The sequence below is a fragment of the Rattus rattus genome, chromosome 3 (genome assembly GCF_011064425.1).
Source record: "Rattus rattus isolate New Zealand chromosome 3, Rrattus_CSIRO_v1, whole genome shotgun sequence".
Lineage (NCBI taxonomy): Eukaryota > Metazoa > Chordata > Mammalia > Rodentia > Muridae > Rattus > Rattus rattus.
Window position 1 is genome coordinate 78,173,255 of NC_046156.1, and position 6,659 is coordinate 78,179,913.

At 39.5% G+C, this 6,659-nt stretch overlaps 1 non-coding gene across 1 annotated transcript; it reads right to left on the reverse strand.

Moving 5' to 3' along the window:
• Nucleotides 1-3,752: 3,752 nt before the first annotated feature.
• On the reverse strand, nucleotides 3,753-3,887 carry LOC116897569. Its single transcript, XR_004387580.1, has one exon. It is a non-coding gene; the product is annotated as a small nucleolar RNA SNORA17 (small nucleolar RNA).
• Between the last annotated feature and the right edge of the window lie 2,772 nt (nucleotides 3,888-6,659).

Sequence of the window (6,659 nt, forward strand, 5' to 3'; positions counted from 1 at the left end):
CTAGGTATGGCCCCATAGACTCATGTGTTTAAACAAACCTCTGGGGGCCGGGGAGTAGAATGTGATGGTTTGCATATATTTGGCCCACGGAGTAGTGTGGCTTTGTTGTAGTAGGTCTGGCCTTGTTGGATAGGTGTATCATTGTGGGCATGGACTTTAATATACTCATCCTAGCTAACTGGAAGCTTAGAAGCTAGTCTTCCTCTAGCAGCCTTCAGATGAAGATGTAGAAGTCTCAGCTCCTTAAACAAAAGAATTCACAGCTGAGGAATGCCGAATGGCTGAGAAACACCCAAAGAAATGTTCACCATCTTTATTCATAAGGGAAATGCAAATCAAAACAACCCTGAGATTCCACCTCACACCAGTGAGAATGGCTTAGATCAAAAACTCAGGTGACAGCAAATGCTGGCGAGGATGTGGAGAAAGAGGAAAACTCCTACAATTGTTTGTGGGATTGCAGACTTGTACAAACATTCTGGAAATCAGTCTGGAGTTTCCTCAGAAAATTGGACATTGAACTACCTGAGGACCCAGCTATACCTCTCTTGGGCATATACCCAAAAGATGCCCCAACATATAAAAAAAGACACGTGCTCCACTATGTTCATTAGCAGCCTTATTTATAATAGAAGCTGGAAAGAACCCAGATGCCCTTCAACAGAGGAATGGATACAGAAAATGTGGTACATCTACACATGGAATATTACTCAGCTATCAAAAACAAATCGACTTTATGAAATTAAGAGGCAAATGGTTGGAACTGGAAAAATATCATTCTGGTGAGCTAACCCAATCACAGAAAGACACACATGGTATGCACTCACTGATAAGTGGCTATTAGCCCAAATGCTTGAATTACCTAGTGGCCTAGAACAAAATGAAACTCAACGATGATCAAAATGTGTGAAGGCTTCACTCCTTCTTTAAAAAGGGAACAAAAATACCCTTAGCAGGGAAGAGAGAGGCAAAGATTAAAACAGAGACTGAAGGAACACCCATTCAGAGCCTGCCCCACATGTGGCCCATACATATAGAGCCACCCAATTGACAAGATGGATGAAGCAAAGAAGTGCAGACCGACAGGAGCCGATGTAGATCGAACCTGAGAGACACAGCCAGAATACAGCAAATACAGAGGCGGATGCCAGCAGCAAACCACTGAACTGAGAACGGGACCCCCGTTGAAGGAATCAGAGAATGAACTGGAAGAGCTTGAAGGGGCTTGAGACTCCATATGTACAACAATGCCAAGCAACCAGAGCTTCCAGGGACTAAGCCACTACCTAAAGACTATACATGGACTGACCCTGGACTCTGACCTCATAGGTAGCAATGAATATCCTAGTAAGAGCACCAGTGGAAGGAGAAGCCCTGGGTCCTGCTAAGACTGGTAGAACCCCAGTGAACTAGACTGTCGGGGAGGGCGGCAATGGGGGGAGGTGGGAGGGAACACCCATAAGGAAGGGGGGAGGAAGGGATGTTTGCCAAATGTACATAAGAAATACTCAAGTTAATAAAAAATGAAAAAAAAAAAAAAAAAAAAAAAAACAAAAAAAAAAAAAAAAAAAAAAAAAGTCTCAGCTCCTCCTGCCCCATGTCTGTCAAAATGCTGCCATGAACCTACCTTGATGGTACTGGACTGAACCTCTGAACTTGTAAGCCAGCTGCCATCAAATGTTATCCTTAAAAAAAGTTGCTTTGGTCATGGTATCTGTTGACAGCAGTAAAACCCTAAGGAAAAAATATGTTAGAAAGGAGAAAGTTTCTAAACTGAGTTTCCCAAACATTTTCATCAACTGCCACAGATTTGACCTGGTTGGTTAACAATTTACAACTGAGATGTTCAAACCATCACATTGGATCAACAATTTTCTTGGTCTGCTTTTATCAGGTTGTCCCAAAGGAAAAACTTCCTAAACTATGGCAGCTCAGTCTGTCTATCTCCCAGCTGGGAATCCCAGTTCCCTTACTTCCAAGCTTTGTGTGACTCCCTGTTGCTGACAGGGTTTTGTTTAAATGTGAAGTTTCCCAGGCGATACAGTTTGGTTGTTGTCTGTATTAAGAACATCATTTCTTACCACTAATCTGTTTCTCCTGTCCCCCATAAATGCATAATTACCTAGTTGTGCATCTTCTTCAATTACTTTTTGATATTATAATTATATCACTCCTCACTTTCCTTTCCTCAAACTCTCCTATATATGCCTTCTGGCTCTCTTTTAAAGTCATGACCTCAAATCCATCCCTGAACCCTGAGTTCCAAGCCAAGCTAATTTAGAACAAGTTTCTGGGGGGGAAAAAAAAAAAAAGTTAACATATAGTAACCAAATCAGCCACTAGATGGCAGAGGCTACCATATGCAAAATAACCTTTCTAAAATGAAACTGGTTATAGGATCATTTACAATGAATGGCAAATTCCAGAAACAAAATTTTACTGATCTATCCTCTTGATCCTTCCATCTCTTGAGCAATTTGTTATTTGATGACAGGTTTTTCTGTTATGTTTGTTTTTGTCATAAAGCTGGAAGAATTAATGCAATCCTCTGATTATAAGAGGGATAAATCTCAACAACAACAAAAAAATCTGGAATCTTATCAACTCCATAAAATGCAAAGTGGAATCAAAACACTAGGCAACAAATTGCATTTAGATGACGGTGAAGATGAATAACCCTGTTGCATTCAAAATTGCTACACAAAAGCCAAATGGCCACCCTCACTGACCTGATGTATCTTACTCAAAAGGGAATGACAAGTCAATTACAAAAGCGAAGATATTTACAGCATATTGAACTATCCATACTAAATTAAATTTTTGTTACATTTGTTGTGTGGGGGTGGGTAGAGGTGGATGCATTTGCCATAGCATAGCTGTGGAAATCAGAGGATAACTTATATGTCAGTTTTCTCCTTCTATGATGTGTGCCACAGGGATGTAATCAGCGTGAACTTGGGTCACATACCTTGGCAGCAGATAGCTTTACCTGCTAAACCATCCTGCCCATTACTAATACTGCGTTTACAAAATACCTTTGACATCTTGTCTGTTCATTTGATCATTTTGCCGGTTACTTAGCCCATAGGTGGCCATTTAAATTCAGAGAGTAAAATGACAAACAAACAAACAAAAAACAAACCCAAACTATTAAAACCATAATTCAATTATAAAAGTTCTGCAGAATCTGCTAGACATTGTTATTCTTTTTAGTTTTTGTTGTTGTTGTTGTTGTTGTTGTTGGTTCTTTGTGAATTTCACATCATTCTAATCCCACACATCTCCCCGCCCCTTGTATCTACCCTCCACTCTTACAACCTCCTCCCTCAACAGAGAAAAAAGATCTACACTGATGTCATTCTCACACAATTGGGGCCACCTCACCCATATCCTGAGAGTCTGGGGTTGTCCTTGGAGTGCTCAGGAATGCTATGCCACACTCCTGCATTATGACATGGGGCATAGTCTGTCCATGCAGGCCTTTGTGATGCCAGACTGGTGTTCATATCAGGCTAGGGCCTTATAAGGCCCCCATGGCACCTGTCTGATGGTTACCTCTGGTTCACTCCTTGTCTGGTTTCAAGAGTGCTCCCTTGCTAGGGTCATCTGTCTCAGCTTCACTTTTACCACAGATTCTGTGGCCCAAGGCACCAGACAGGGTTCTTCTAGGCTCTGGCTAGCTCCTATCCTGGGAACCCAAGTGGGGCCTGTCTGTCCTGGCATAGAGGTCACCTCAGGTTCTCTTTTTTGTGCTTATAAAGCTACTAATCATTCAGATGTTCTTAATAGGTCAGAGTACTAAGCTAAGACATAGCCTCTCACCTCTCTGCCACCTACTGATAACAGTGTGACACAGATGTCACTCCTGCAAAGCCTTTAGGGGCAGGAAGATGATTATTCTAAGTAGCTAAACTTGTTTTCTTAAATTGCAAATTGCTTGCATTTGACCAGTTACTTTAAATATACGGTAGTGACATAGATTTATAAAACGTGAATCTTTTCCTCACAAATTTTCTTGGCCAATAATATAAACATTTCCTTATCCGATCAAAAGAATTCTTGTGGCTTGATAAATGCTATCTCCTGTGCTTGCTTCAGTAGCTCATGCACTAAACATAAAATGATACAGAGAAGATTCATCTACTCCTTACCTCCACAGACTTGTGAACTGGTCCATATTTTAAGGGCAAAATATGTAACGAAGACACTATCATAATGAAACATATTAATTTGTGTGCTAACTTAAAATTCTAATAAAACATTTTTTTATTTGGTATAGCTACGAATCCTATGAAATTCTGTACCAGATACATATTCTTTTCTCTTTTTTTTAATTGGATTTTTTTATTTACATTTCAAATGTTATCCCCTTTCCCAATTTCCTGTCCATAAACCCCCTATCCCATCCCCCTTTCCTTTCTTTCTTTCCTTCCTTCCTTCTTTCTTTCTTTCTTTCTTTTTTCCTTTCTCTCTTTCTCTCTCTCTCTATCTTTATTTCTTCTTTTCTTTCTTTTTAGGAGGGGATCTGAGAGAGGGCTAAAGGTAAGACATTTTAAAATGAGAACTGAGAACTGATTGACGGTAAGAAAAATGTGGATCTAAAATACACACACACACACACACACACACACACACACACACACACACAACTGAAAAAGAAAGCAAAACACAAACTGAATTTCTCTAGTTCTGAGAGCAGCTGGCATCTGTCCCGGATGTTCTCTGTGGTTTCCCCTCCCCAGCTCTCTGCCACCTTTGCTCTGCCTCTTCCTCTTCAGACAACCTTTTAAGTTGTTTTGCTTCAATTACTTTTCATTATTGCTCTCTTAAGATAATAAGACAAAAATAATTCAATACTTCCAGATGTTTCAACTATGATGACTCTTCTGACTGTTCTCTTAATATTAGACGTCTGTCTGGCATCGCTTGGCATAGGCTTTGGCAGTAGAATGCCTGAGTTTGAAGACTTAGAGCTTAGCACTTTTTGACATATGACATAACATGTTCTTGCTATATTACATAGCTCCATTGTCGTTGACGTCTATCCTGTACTTGAAGAATGACAATTGTCCTCCTGTCTTGTTATGTATAAGTTAGAATGATGCAGTCCTTGTGATATAGCTACCATAATATCTAGGAAAAGTAAAAAATAAAGTAGTACCTTGGGTCCCTTCTTTGAAAGCAGGTGCAAGCATAGCAGGTGCCTCTACTAAAATGTCTTATAGGAAACCTCAAAGTAAAATAGCCGCCTCTTAATATTAGTTTTCTTTCTTAAATTGTAAATTTAAGCAAATGACAACAATCCCACCTAATTCAGACTCTCTAATCTTTCACAATTATTCAGTCTCCATAACCTACTGGGTAAAGTTACCTGTGATTATTTCCTACAGTTTATTTCTATTCAGCCATTCATTCACTCATTCATTTAGATTTTATTTATCTCTTAATTGTTCAAGTATATGGTCCACTTGATGGGATCTGGCAATATGGCCATGAAGCAAATCTGCCCATGGAATTAGATTATCCAGGGATTTTAACATTAAGGGGAGAGATGACAAGCATTCCTACTTTATTTTCTATAACAATCCCTCTTGTAGATTGTTACAACTTCTAACAATTGTTACAAAATGGTCCAACACCATTTTTTATACCACATTCAGTTAATCTCATTAACTAATGCAATTATTAGATGCAGAACAATAACCCTTATCCTAGCATAATAAGAAACAATGGGAAAAACTATATAAAGAGAAAATGTGATTGTATATGTGGAAAAATCTAAAGGAGCTAAAAAAAGTAACAAAAAAATACAAAATAAAATTATCACTGTTTAAGTGAGGATATAAGATCCATTATGCATGCATATATTTCATACCTAAAAAACAAAATATATAATTAAAGTATAGACACACATAGAAAAAAACTAGAAAAAATAAGTAATGAAAGAATCCATGACAGTTGTCATTCATGAAAGCAACAGAAAAAAGGAGAGAGCTCAGAGGAGACAACAACATCTGCCCACATTCCTGACCCAAGAGGAACCCACCTAGTGCCCTCTGTACCTTCCGGGCACAGGAACCTAGGAGCAGTCAGGGGTAGGACACTTCTGGTTTCAGCCTGCTCTGAGAGCTGAAAGCCAATCACCAGGAGCGCCAACACACCTGAGAGCAGAGGTAAGACGAACTCTACGGCTCCAAGCCGTGCTCCAGGTGAGTACCTGGAGGTTTCAGGACACACAAACCTAGGGACAGCTCTCTCTTCCCAGATCTACATAACATGTCAGAGTCAGATAGCACATAGGTCTACAGGAGTGCTGACACATAGACTTACAGAAGGGGCAAAGCACTGTCAGAGACAGCAAGACAAGCTGACACCAGAGACAACCTGATGGTGAGAGGCAAGCACAGGAACCTGAGCAACAGAAAAGAAGGCTACTTGGCATCATCAGAGCCCAGTTCTCCCTCCAAAGCAAACATTGGATATCTAAACCCACTGGAAAAGAAAGATTTCTACTTAAAATCACATTTTATGATGATCATGGAGGACTTTAAGAAGGATATAAATAACTTCCTTAAAGAAATACAGGACAACACAAGTAAACAAATAGAAGCCCTTAAAGAGGAAACACAAAAATTCTTTTAAAAATCCCTTAAAGAATA